The sequence below is a fragment of the Ambystoma mexicanum genome, chromosome 2p (assembly GCF_040938575.1).
Source record: "Ambystoma mexicanum isolate Mex_15411 chromosome 2p, UKY_AmexF1_1, whole genome shotgun sequence".
Lineage (NCBI taxonomy): Eukaryota > Metazoa > Chordata > Amphibia > Caudata > Ambystomatidae > Ambystoma > Ambystoma mexicanum.
The window spans coordinates 726,925,087-726,939,245 of NC_090923.1; positions in this window are offsets into that span (position 1 = coordinate 726,925,087).

Genomic DNA, 14,159 nt, shown 5'->3' on the forward strand with positions numbered 1-14,159 from the left:
TTAAACTATACAATTACAAGCGGGCATAACAGGGGAATCAGCAATAAATGGTTTGTCGTAGGAAAAGAGGTTAGCAGTCATTTCATAGTAATACATAGTATTCATCTCGTATATGCAAATGCTGACGTTAAATTGTGAATGAAAGACATGTTTTTTATGATCTGTAACATTATTGTTTTATTTGTTTTTATTTTATTTTTAATGGGTTTGTGTTTTCATTTTTTCCTTCATTTAATATTTTTTTTTGTTTGGAATAGGGTTTTCATTTTTAGACGGTTTGATCAGTAAGAAGACCAATTGAGTATTTACATTTGTAAAGGTATTTTGTGACCAAATACAAATAAAAAATGTTTTTAAAAATGTCACTGGTTTAGCCGCCTAAAGATGGGCTGTAACTCATGCAGTACCTTCACATATCCCTTTCCCCATGGTGTACTTTTGTGCCCACCTTGTTTAGCTTAGGTGTCTGCTCCCGCCTCTGCAGCTCCTATTCCCTCAGTCCCTGCCATGTGCATGATCCTTGCCACTTTCTCCTCTCTCGGTGTGAGGTACAGCGGCTCCACTGTGCCTCCTCCAGTGGCAGACGTCTTGCAGCGATGAGTGGTGAGGAGACTGCATGCACATGCCTTTAGGTTGTTCCACATCTCCCGGCAGTCGTTTATGTTTCGCAGCTCAATGGCCACTACCTTGTCCATTATTTCATTCCATATATTAGTCTTGCTTTGGATGGATGTCCTGCAGTGTTGGCTTCCATCACCTCCTCTGTTAGGAACTGCAACTCAACCTCACGGGATCTGGGCTTGTAGACTCCCAATTCAGGGACCTTTGACTCTCCCTTGTCTCTTGGCATGCTTCTGATGAGTTTAGTCCTTGGATGGCTATGGGAAGGGATGGGTTCAGGATGGATTGCATTTTCAAAGATTGCCACTGCTCAGCTTTCCGTTTTTGCAATAGTGCTATTTCCATGCAGCTATGTATTTCCATCTGTTTTTGGCAGAGTTACCATGTAGGACATCGACTATTAAGTAAGCGATAAGTGTACTTTTTACAATTTTTTACGGAATTAGCATTTCCATTATCACCGGTGCACTTTTCCCTCCTTTGTGAGGTTGTAATGTGGAGGTTATTCCTCCGTACTGTTAAGTGATAACGGTAATTCAGTTGAATGGATGTACTGGTAATCAGGCTCTTTGTCTCTCCATGAGCCACTTCTCAAATGGCTGCCTTTCCCATCTGAAAGTCTCAGAATTCACCTCCCTTAAAGCGGGGAAAGAAAACCTGAAGTCGCACCATGATAGGTCGCTAGCTTCTGTTGTGTTTTGCAGGTTCCCGTAATACTGCTGCCACGATGACTCATTCTTTCAGCTTTTTATGTTTCCAAAGCCAGATAATACATCTACTGATTGTGCAGTACTTATGCCACTTACAAAACTGGTGCCCGATGATATCGATGCTGAAGTTACAGGGGAAACTTGGAATGATAGTTTGTAATCAGCAGATCCCATATTTCTGTGTTGACACAGTTCACTAGTAGCATTAGTTTAACAATTTACCACCAACAATGTTGAGTTATAAATGACGGTGGCGAGTTCTGTTTGAGTGATTTCTTTCAGAATGCAGATTACAAAATGAGTGGAACTTGTACAAATATCAGGCTATGAAAGTAGTCGTTAAATCTCCTTACCAGCAGTCTTCATATCCTCTTTAATAGTTATCTTTGCAAGAACTTTAAATGTCTTGTTAATTTGTTTCAGAACTGGAGTTTGATGCTTCCAAATCACATGAAGAGCAAGATCAAGTCGGGAGCATCGTCCTTGACAATACAAGGAGAGGAAGACGGCATCGGGGCTCCCCCCAGAATTCATTCCAGGAGTGCAGCCTGTGTGGCAAGACATTCAGCAGCGCCAGCTCCCTGAGCAAGCACTATCTGACCCACAGCCAGGAACGCAAGCATGTGTGCAAGATATGCACCAAGGCTTTCAAACGTCAGGACCACCTGTATGTACTGGGGTGCACAGAAAATCTGTATTTAAGCAAGTATTTACAGGTTTCTAATTGGGCATCTTTTCTTTGTGTCTTTTGTATGTTTTATTGTTTTTTTTGGGGGAGACTATTTATAAGAAATTCAAAATAGGTTGTTTACCCTTGTGCTCATTCTTCCTACTGACCTTTTCTCTAGAACGGTGGCATGCACTCAGTTAGGGATGTGTACAATGTCATTTTTGCACAGTATTAAAAATAGCACTTTAAATGTGTTGACCCAATTGCACCTCTCCTTCCCATGCTCTTCAAAGTTTCCACTGACTCTGGCTCTTTGCTCTTTTCAAAGGGACTTTGTTTTGCTCCCCCTATTTCCTTCTGTTGGCTTCATAGGCTTCCTTCCCTTTTGCAGGTTACTGAATTTAAAGCATTCAGATCTTGTTATTCATATTTTTCTGAAGATGACCTTCAGAGGTTGTGTTTGCTCTGTCTTAAGACCATGTCAGGCTGTAGTATATTTTCAGCTAATAGTTTGAGGAATTACTCCTCTACCCTGCTTCCCAAACCAGCCAAAGCACCAATATCTATCCCAAAAGGATCTATATCCCACCCGTCGTAATTGGGTCCATGGCAGTCATCAGAATAAAGTGCCTTTTACCCAACAAGTTTGTCTGGAAGATTTGATGTCATAACCTGCTTGTCACCTATTCACCAGCATTAAAGAGTTTCAGGAGAGCACAAAAACGGAGGGACCCGTAGCTCAGCACAGCCAAATATACAGAAATGAGTTATTCTCTGCACAGGCCAGCAGTCCTGGGAGATGAGCGCTCACAGGCATGCAAGAGGCTTGTGGCAATGGACTGGCAGCCACTCAGAGGAGGGAAGGTGACAGCAAGTGTGTCAAGGATTTGGCAAAGAAATTAAGGGTTTGGTCCACACAGTAATGCACGGACCAACCAGTGGCATCTTTTCAATGTCATTTGATATCAGAGAGCCCAATTCACCGCTCAGCTTGTTTTGCTCTGCACCTGAGTGTAGTCCAATGTTTGTGGGCCCTGGAGGAAGGTCTGTGTGAATATGAAAATGCTCAGTGCTTCAGACTAACAGTGTTTCTGGAGGAAAAAGCTGTATTTTATTCAGAGCGGCAAAGGGGAGAGATTGGAGAGAGAGGAGGAGAGTGAGTGGGAGGGAAGGAGATGCTAAACGAACAGAGGAAGGAGAAGGAAAGAAAATGAGTGGAGGATAAAGAGGAACGTTGAAAAACCTGCAGGGTAGGAAGCGAAAGGAGTAGGAAGACCTAGGGATTGAGTAAGTAAGAGCAGAGGAAGGAGGAAATGTAGAGAGAGGAGTAGAGGAAGGTGAAAAGCAACAATCACCTCAGGGATGACATTAGTAGATTACGAGGATTGAAGTGGAAGGAGGAGCGGTTTCAATGAATGACTAAGAGAGTAATCTTGGACAGGCAGGAGATAACAACGAGGTGGAGTTTGGGAAATAAGTACAGTAGCGGAAAGGTGAAGAGGTTGAAGAGGCCTGCTACCTCAGAGGTCAGGTGAATATGACTCAATCATTGGCAGATGTCATGAATGAAGTATGAGGAGGTAGAGTAGGGATGTGAGATGAAAGGCGACCAGGCAAGCCTGTGAGATGTCCAGTGGTGCCCTGTTGACAGGGCTCCTAAGAACCCAGCGCTTGTGGAAACGATGGCAGTGTCTACCACCATCACAACTGGGCTTGCATTGCAACCTACTAAGGCCCATCGAGGTCCAGCACAACTCTCCTAAGGTTGGCACTGATATCGAAGGCTCAAGGCCCCTCAAGCCCTGACATAGAATGGACTACTTGGGAGATCCACATCCTTCTGCCTGAACGTCAGTATGACAGTTCAGCCAGGACAAAAAAGAATCACGGGTACACATAAAACACCATAGACTATGAGTGATTATCACGTAACCTTCAGGAGATAGAGCCCAATAGAAGAGAGGGACAAACTTACAAAACCTTAGTCCTTCAGCAAGTTGGAACTACTCCTTTTTGATTTCTCACGTTGTTTTGCATTCTTTCAATCAGTAAACCCTAAACCCTAGGCCCATTTCTTCTGTAAAATAAACTCTTTTGAGCGAAACTTCAGACTGAATCTCTTGTTGTTTTTGATTGCATGGCCGTGACAATATTCTCATTTCTCAACGGGAATAATTCATCATGCCCAAACCTGCTTTCAGTATGGTTTCTGATTCATGATTCATAGTGCCACTTTGTCAGCTTTGCTCGAACTTGCATCTGTACTGGTATGTCTGGTTCTCTTCTTCCCCATATGCCCGTCATTCTAGGTATGCATTACTACTGTATCACCATGTATAGGATACTATCTGTTCTAGCACCTGCTACCTAGAGAAGAATACCAGTAACCATCAGTAACGATCAATGTGTATCTTCTGTAACCATGCAAATGTACCTAAGTGAATGTATTTAGATATACCTTTTGGGGCCGCTTACTGTAACCCTCAAGCAAGCCTTCTTAAAATTTCCTTGTAGCGCCTTGTTGCCTGTGGGCTGTAGTGCTCTCTACAAATACGAAACTAAATAAATAAATATGTGTCTCCCCCATATGTTTCTCCATTATGTTTCTACAAGCATAATTTACCTCGCTGCGTTCATTGCAGCTCCGTTTCGGTTTGGTCCGTCCCTTAGTGCAGTTTCATTGTTATGCAGATGTCTTAGGCACACTCTAAGGACTTTGTTTTGAGATAGACGGGCAGTAAGCCTCTTTTTTTAACTAAATGCTTCCTGATTGCTTGTTCTTTCCAGGCAACTCACTGGGAAACAGTTTCTACAATCACCACTGTCGTTATAGAAAGTTCGAAAGCTTGTTGTGATGTGCCTCTCAGTCCTTACTCTGGCCTTACTCAGTTCTAGCAGGGATTGCTTTTTCCCCGAGTGTGTTCTCAGTAGCCTTCAGGGGTTGCAATCAGACTTCTCTCGGTCCTAGCAAGAGCTACTGCCGGAACGATGTCTGGGATCTCCAATAATTCCTCTTTCGATTTCAGACACTGAATGGGCAGCAGCTTTTCATCTCCCTTTTCAGTACTTGTAACAATGCCACACAAATGTATCACTCCAATCCCGGGTCTGAGGACTCTAAGGGTCCCCCCCCCCCCCTTCTCGCTGGTCTCTTGGTCTGCACCTCCTTCTGTCCGGCTAGGTTCATGGTTGAACCCTTGGGTATTGGCCGAAATGTAATACACCAACTTGTGTAATGCTCACCTGAACTCTGCGGGGACCTTCTGGACCTCCAACTGACTTCCACCTTCCTGGGAGCTAACACAGAATTTCTGTGGAGAAAATAACAATATTCCCTTCCTTAGTTTTCTTCTTAAATAGGAAGAACAAACTTGTAACTATAGGACCAGCAAAGGCTCACCTTGGTATTTAATATGTTGAGCTCTCCATCTTGTTCATACAGGGGCGCACGTCCTGAAGATGGGACACAGGAGAAGGTTTCTTAGGCTCAATATTGGCGAGCAATATTCACTGGGAATAGGAATGTTTGAAAATGAGGTTACCCCTAATCCCTATATAACCTAAAAAGGGAAAGGTTTGCTGTGGTGTGAGGAGTGTGTGACAATGCATACGGGAGAGCAGTGGCGAACTATTATCTCTGACTAGAACACACCTTCAAGGCAACTCCACAATCTGGCAAGAACCCGCTAATGACAGCGTAATACCATAGAATGCATAAGGTAGCCTAATAACAATTATACAGAATTCGAAGTATTTGATAAGGTAACAAAACGAAGCAAAAACATTCGTATAACACTAGGAGTGCTTGCGTGAGAGAAGCGGCAAACTGACTGTGAGGTGAGAAGACCGCTATGACAGGACTCCAAACTACGGACTGTGACGGAAGCGGAGCAACAGGCTGTGAGGTGAGGAGACCGCTATGACAGGACTCCAAACTACGGACTGTGACGAAAGCGGAGGCGGCTGCACAGTGAATACAGGAAAGGAACTGAGAACTAGTAATTAGTTACTAACGGAACTACAGTAAATGTCTGTGGACAAGGAATATTTTAATTGTGACAGAAATCGGAGGTACGCGGCGAGCGTTCCATCTGTACTCAGACGAACGACGCGAAGCGCGAGTCTCCTGATGGGCGGGGCTTAAATAGCCGGGAATGAAAACAACTAGACCGCTAGCTAACTGACTCAGAGGCACCACCTAGCGGCCATTAAGGAAACCCCACCCAACCATTAACATGAGGGGATTAGAATCAATTAACCAGCTAAGGCAACCTGAATTCCCATATGGACCTGTATCTCCTAGGACTAAAATGGGAACTTAACCTGTGGTCATGACAGTACCCCTCCTCAAGAACTCTCCTCCCGGTTTATTGGGGTGATTCTGATGAAATCTCTTTAAAAATCTAGTGGCATGTATGTTTTCTTTAGGTTCCCACGATCGATCTAAGGGACCATAGCCCTTCCAGTCAACCAGATAAAAAACCTTATGCCTGACAACCTTGGAGTCTAAAATGTCCTTCACTTCATATTCAGATTGATTGCCTTCAAATTCAATGGGAGCAGGAGCTGGTTCTAAACGAGTATCTGGTTTTACTGGTTTCAGTAAAGACACATGAAAAACTGGATGAATTTGCATCCTCCAAGGAAGGGTCAATTTCATTGCCACTGGGTTGATGATGGCTTCAAGGGAGAACGGACCCAAAAATCGGGGAAGAAATTTCTTTGAACCTTTCAACATCAAATTTATGGAGGATAGCCACACAGAGTCTCCGACTTCAAACTTAGGAGCTACGCATCGACGGCGGTCAGCAAACTTCTTCTGACATTCTTTGACTACAGATAAGCTAGCTTGAGCCCTAGTGTGGGCCGTAGAGATGAATTCATGGAGAGTCTTCATAGCAGGCATCTCTAAAGGTTCTGGAGGATCAAAAGCAGAGGTTTGAGGATGTCTACCATGTAATGTATAGAATGGAGTAAGCCCAGTAGAGGAATGAGTTGAATTGTTGTAAGCATATTCAGCCACCCACAATATATCCAACCAAGAATCTTCTGTTTGGTGAAGCATACAACTCAAATACTGTTCTAGAGTCTGGTTAGTGCGCTCCGTTTGACCATCGGTTTGGGGATGATGACTGGTGGATAATCGAACATCAATTTTGGCCAAGGCACAACATTTCCTCCAAAATTTAGAAACGAATTGGCTACCTCGGTCGGAGATTACAATGGAGGGAAAACCATGCGCCTTAACAATGTTCTCCAGAAATATCTGGGCCAATCCAGAGGCAGTCGGAAGTCCTTGGGCTGCGATAAAATGTGCCATCTTGGAGAATAAGTCAACCACCACTAGAATGGTGTCAAAACCCCTACACGGAGGAAGATCGGTAATGAAATCCATTGACACAGTATGCCAAGGACTCGGTGGTACATCCAAAGGTTGAAGAAGACCGGCCGGTCTTTTCTTTGTGTTCTTATTTTGTGCACAGTTTCCACAGGTTTGAATAAATTGCATGACATCCTTGCGCCACGTAGGCCACCAGTAGTGTCTCTTGATTTTTTCCAAAGACTTTGTGACCCCTGGGTGACCCTCAATCAGGGAGCTATGGTAGTTTGCAATTACTTGTCTTCTCAGTTCTTCCGTAGGTAGGTACAAGCGATTTTGATAATGAGGTAAATTCTCTTGTAGGGTGAATTGATCGCCTCAATCAGTCCAGGCAAGCAACTCCTCAGGAACCAAATTCCTCTTGACTTCCTTCAGTAGTTCTTCATAGAAAGGTTCTGAAGTATTTAGTAATCCTAAAACCCTTTCTCCAGCAATGATGTTGTTTGGAACTTGGGGAACAAAGGTCTCGTCTTCAATGCCAATTCGGGACAAGGCATCAGCTTTCCCATTACGGACTCCTGGCCAAAAGGTGATGACAAAGTCGTACTCTGCGAAGAATAAAGCCCATCGCAGTTGTCTAGCCGACTGGGCCTTGACTGAGCGGAGATACTGCAAGTTGCGATGGTCAGTAAGGATGGTGACCGTGTGTTGAGCACCTAGCAAATAATGTCTCCATTCTTTTAAGGCGCACTTGATTGCCAACAGTTCCTTGTCTGTAATTGTATAATTTTGTTCCGCAGCTGACATTTATTCCAACCAGAACGCCACTGGGTGCAAAATTTGAGTCTGTGGATCTCGTTGTGACAAAACAGCCCCCATGGCAGCACTAGAGGCATCTGTCTCTACAATGAAAGGTAAGTCAGGATGAGGATGTCTCAATATAGGAGCCTCTGTAAACTTGGACTTGAGAGTCTGAAACGCAACTGTTGCCTCCGGGGTCTATGCAAACTTCTGGTTCTTCTTTAGCAATGACGTGATGGGATGAACCAACTGCGATAAATTTTCCACAAATCTTTTATAGAAATTTGCAAAGCCCAAAAAACTTTGGACTCCTTTCACAGAAGTTGGAACCGGCCATGATAGAATTGCCTCCACCTTACGAACATCCATCTTAACTCCTTGAGAGGACAGCACAAAACCTAGAAACTCTACTTCAGAAACATGAAATTAACATTTTTCCATTTTCACATAAAGGGAGTTTTCTCGCATTTTCTTCAAAACCGCCGAAACGTGATTCACACGATCAAAGGGGTTTGCTGAAAAAGTTAAGATATCGTCAATGTAGACTACTGCGCAGACATCAAGTAGATCTTTCAAAACGTCATTCATAAAGCACTGAAACGCAGCTGGAGCGTTGCATAATCCGAATGGCATGACTTGGTATTAGAAGAGGCCATATTTTGTGCGAAATGCAGTTTTCCACTCGTCGCCTTCCTTAACTCGGATTAGGTGACAAGCCCCTCTAAGATCCAGCTTGGTAAATATCTGGGCTCCTTTAATCTGGTCTAACAAATTTGAAATGAGAGGAATGGGATATCGATTCTTGACAGTAATCTGGTTGAGTGCGCGGTAATCGATACAAGTTCTGAGATCGCCTTCTTTCTTGGAGACAAAAAAAAGAGGCGAAGCAGCAGGAGACTTAGAGGGTCGAATGAAACCATTGGCTAAGTATTGGTCAAAGTATTTCTTCAGGTGAGAATCTTCTTTCTCCGTTAACGAATAAATTCGACTACACGGAATTTCACTTCCAGGAAGAATATCAATTTGACAATCATAGGGTCGATGTGGAGGAAGCTCCTCGGCTAATTTCTCTTCAAAGACGTCTCGGAATTCTGCATACTCGGGAGGGAGTAGGCCTATTATTCCTAACGTTGAAACAGAGACCTTCTTCATAAGGCGGGAATCTATCTGGGTGTTTTTCTTGCAGCAAAGTTCTCTACACACATCAGCAAAGGTCAGAGACCGAGTTCGCCAATCAATCCTTGGATTATGTTTCTCCAACCAGGGCAAGCCAAGTATAATTTGGAGTTGGGGAGCACTAATTAGGTCGAACGTGATTCTCTCTTCATGTTTCCCGTGACAACACATAGTAAGGTTCGCCGTGCGTTGAGTAACAGAACCTGAAGCCAAAGGCGTACCATCAACTGCTGATACATTTTCAGCTTGTTCACACGAGGAAAACCCATCCTAGTTGCCAAATCGATATCCATATAATTACCGACTTCACCACAATCGATGTAGGCTTGCAGAGTCTGCATTCTGGTGGGCTGTTCAGTACTGGATAAAGTAATGGGAAAAACAAAGTGCAAGGTCACCAAACCCTTTTCCATGCTCGACAAGTTGACCTCTACACTTGTCGGGCACTGCAGTTTTCCGAATTCAAGTCCTTCTTGTCTGGGTTAACGCCTCCAATAGGCCTCCGGGAAGGTTTAATAGGACACTCCTTGAGAAAATGACCAGCCTTACCACAGTAAAGACACAACTGTTGCTGGCGTCTCTTGTCTCTTTCAGCTTGTGATATCGGTCCTCTAACGGCTCCCAACTGCATGGGTTCAACAGAACTCTCAGAACTGGCTCTCAACTGACTTTCCTTGGGGTGCACAAAATAAGTTCTGTTTTCAGAGCGAGAGCGATCCACCCTTCTGTCTTGCAATCTCTGATCAAGTTGTACAGTTAAATCAATAAATTCTGCAATTCCTTCTGGAGGGTTCACCACCTGAGCCAAGACGTCTTTCAATTCATTACGGAGTCCTCTCTGAAATAAGGTGGTTCTTTTCTCTGTGGGCCAATTTGTTTCTGCCACCAATCTGTTAAAGGTTACTACATACGCCAACAATTCCTAGTTAGCTTGGCGAAGAGAAAGCAACTCATTATCTCCTGACCCTGAGCATGACGTGCAAACAATTTCTCCATCTCCTTCTGAAAGTCTGAAAGATTTCTCAAAACCGGATCATCCGTGTTTACTAACGGAATTGATCAATCGGCCGCATAACCACCCAAATAGGACAATATAAACGCTACCTTGGCCTGATCAGAAGGAAATACCCCAGGACGACAGAGAAAATGAAGCCGGCATTGGTTAAGAAAAAACGCAAACTTCTTAGGATCTCCTAGAAAGCATTCAGGAGGAGCTAAGGGGATATTGCCGGGAACAATTACTTGAACTGGTGACGGAGGCGTGACTGAAACGGGGGCAGAAGCGCTGGCAGGAGGTAAAGGAGTTTGACCCGCTTGGGCTTGCAACATCTGGCGAGCTAAATCATCAGTACGATCCCGGTTAACAATTAATTCTCTCCGGAGAGCACTGGTTTCAGAGTGGGCTGAATGGACCTCAGCTCTTAGTTCCCCCAATAACTGGGCCTACTGGTCTACTTCTGGAGTTTCCATAATGTCCAGGCAGAGTATTTTTCAAAGCGGGCTTCGCGTTCTGTAACGCTCACCTGAGCTCTGCGGGGACCTTCTGGACCTCCAACTGACTTCTACCTTCCTGGGAGCTAACACAGAATTTCTGTGGAGAAAATAACAATATTCCCTTTTCTTAGTTTTCTTCTTAAATAGGAAGAACAAACTTGTAACTATAGGACCAGCAAAGGCTCACCTTGGTATTTAATATGTTGAGCTCTCCATCCTGTTCATACAGGGGCGCAAGTCCTGAAGATGGGACACAGGAGAAGGTTTCTTTTTATTTTATTATTTGGAATAGGGGAAGAGGCTACTAGGCTCAATATTAGAGAGCAATATTCACTGGGAATAGGAATTTTTGAAAATGAGGTTACCCCTAATCCTAATATAACCTAAAACGGGAAAGGTTTGCTGTGGTGTGAGGCGTGTGTGACAATGCAGGCTGGAGAGCAGTGGGCTGAACTATTATCTCTGACTAGAACACACCTTCAAGGCAACTCCACAATCTGGCAAGAACCCGCTAATGACAGCGTAATAACATAGAATGCATAAGGTAGGCTAATAACAATTATACACAATTCGAAGTATTTGATAAGGCAACAAAACGAAGCAAAAACATTCGCATAACACTAGGAGTACTTGCTTAAGAGAAGCGGTAAACTGACTGTGAGGTGAGAAGACCGCTATGACAGGACTCCAAACTACGGACTGTGACGGAAGCGGAGGCGGCTGCACAGGGAATACAGGAAAGGAACTGAGAACTAGTAATTAGTTACTAACGGAACTACGTTAAATGTCTGTGGACAAGGAATATTTTAATTGTGACAGAAATTGGAGGTACGCGGCGAGCGTTCCATCTGTACTCAGACGAACGACGCGAAGCGCGAGTCTCCTGGTGGGCGGGGCTTAAATAGCCAGGAATGAAAACAACTAGACCCGCTAGCTAACTGACTCAGAGGCACCACCTAGGGGCCATTAAGGAAACCCCAACCAACCATTAACATGAGGGGATTAGAATCAATTAACCAGCTAAGGCAACCTGAATTCCCATATGGACCTGTATCTCCTAGGACTAAAATGGGAACTTAACCTGTGGTCATGACAACTTGTGGTAATGCATCCAGCCCATAGACCGAGGGTTGCCACAACTTCTTGGGGAGCAACACTCCAGTGTGAAGGCACTATAAGCATTGGAGGCATAGGTTGCACAGGTTAAAGCCAGGTCACCGCTTAGATTCTTCCCTTGGGCAGTACACTAAAGCATTGTCTAAGCATCACGTCAATGTGGTCAAACAGAACAGTGAATGCAACATGAAAATGCTCTTTGTATATTGGCAGAAATCGGCCTTGGCCACAGTCTTGAAGCATACCAGGGGCACTATTTGGCCACCTCAGTAATGGATGGCCTGTTTGCTCCATAAATAGATCTGTGGAGGCAGCAGATGGCCTCTGAATGGACATCAGACCTACTGGGCTCCAAGTTGAGCTAGTCCACCTTTAGCTTGCTTTCGATCTGGACATGCTGCATCAAGTACAGGTGGAAATGTTGACCTCCCCCAAACTGCTCGGATGGACTCCTCCATTGCCAACACTGGTATTATTCCAGGCACAGCCATTAATGTTGGCGCTGGGGGGGTGCCTGTGCTTGAACATCCCTGGGCCGTATCACTAGCGCGTACCATTCCTCAGGTATCCTTGGTTTCACAGACACTGATGGCGCGTTAGGTGTGAATGGCTTTTAGCCTCTGGGCTCCTTTACTATGTTTATGCCAAACATTCATCCAGAGGAGAGGCTGGAGGGGCCCCTAAAGAAGGTCATGGCCTACTATAAAGGTCTGATGAGGGATGTTGTTTTGCTCTTCTGGTACCACCATCTTCATATTTTGTTGAAAGATAGACCCATCGCTGCTTCCTTATACTGCGGCCCCTGTGATCTAGCTTTTGTTGCTAGGGTTGAACCTCAGTCGGATGATGTGTCCAGACAGGGACCCCCAACTGTAAACAGGATAGGTGTGAAATGGATGCTTTGTTTAAGATTAAGTGTTTCCACTGAATACTGGTTGAAATAATGGCCTAGATACGTCTGAATCCGTAGACTCTGTGGTTACAGAGGCAGGGTATTTCCTTCATGTGCTGCCCTGAAAAGCCAAGAATGTGAATATCCACATACAATGGGAAGTACTAACAATGGCTTTCGAGATTTGGAAAACGTCTGCATCAGCCATGGTGATTAACAACAATATAAAGCTCAAGTACATCAGCGTTTGCCCAAGGTATTTACAATTCTTACAGTCAAATGCACCATTCGCTCTGACAGGATATTTGAAGGATTGCTCTTTCTCTTCGCATACGACTATCCACAGCAGAACACGCCTGCTATTACCCACAGCAGAATAACTCTAAGTACCATTTATCCTTTTTCTCTCACCGTTCTGCTCATTTGCGCATTGCGATGAAGCCGCTGGTCTGACCTTACTGGTGGATGGTGTGGTTGCCAAGGGGACCAGGTGATGGTGGATGCTGTCAGCAGCATGTGGAGGATTTCTGGTCACTCCCACCATGCCATGTGTGGTAGGCAAGGTCTAATCACATTGCTACCTTCGAAAGGCATGTCCTTTTAAGGGAATCATGGACAACCGGTCCTTCGGGGCTGGGGATGCATGCTCGCTCAGCTCTCTTCACACATGTCCTGAAATCATGTTTCTGAGAGTTGTGGATCTGCTTCAAATCACATGCTTTGCATAGGCTGACATCTAGTAGTAGGCGCAGAGTTTAGCACATGTTGTTTTCGAAGTTCGACTGGGTGTGATTTTACTATTATCCCTAGTGTGACGTCTTCTGTACTCATGATAACCTCATACGTCATGTCCCTCAGATTGCTTCTTTCCGCGATCGTATTTGTACGTGTTTCGCAGCGTCTGTAGCAAAGCTACTGTAATAATGGTAACTTTGTAGTCTTCTTTAACTTCTTATCATGACTTTATTACAGGTTACAACAAGATAGCTAGAACAGAACCACCGGGTCCCATCACCCAGGATTAACTGACATTATCTGGAGCCTTCACACATCATTCATCACCAAACATTCCACATGACATCACCAGCTCTTACATACAGGGACAAGCACTTCACAACACATCTCCTTCCTTTCCAATAACACACACACATATAAAGCACACCACCTACAAGCACTTCATAACACATCTCCTTCCTTTCCGGTAGCAACACAAACACGAGAAGTGCATCACAACACATCCCCCCCTTTCCAATACCACACAAACACGGGAAAAGCATCACAACACATACTCCTCCTTTCCAAAGACAACACTAACGCAGGAAACACAGACACGGGAAGCTCATCCGAAACATCCATACC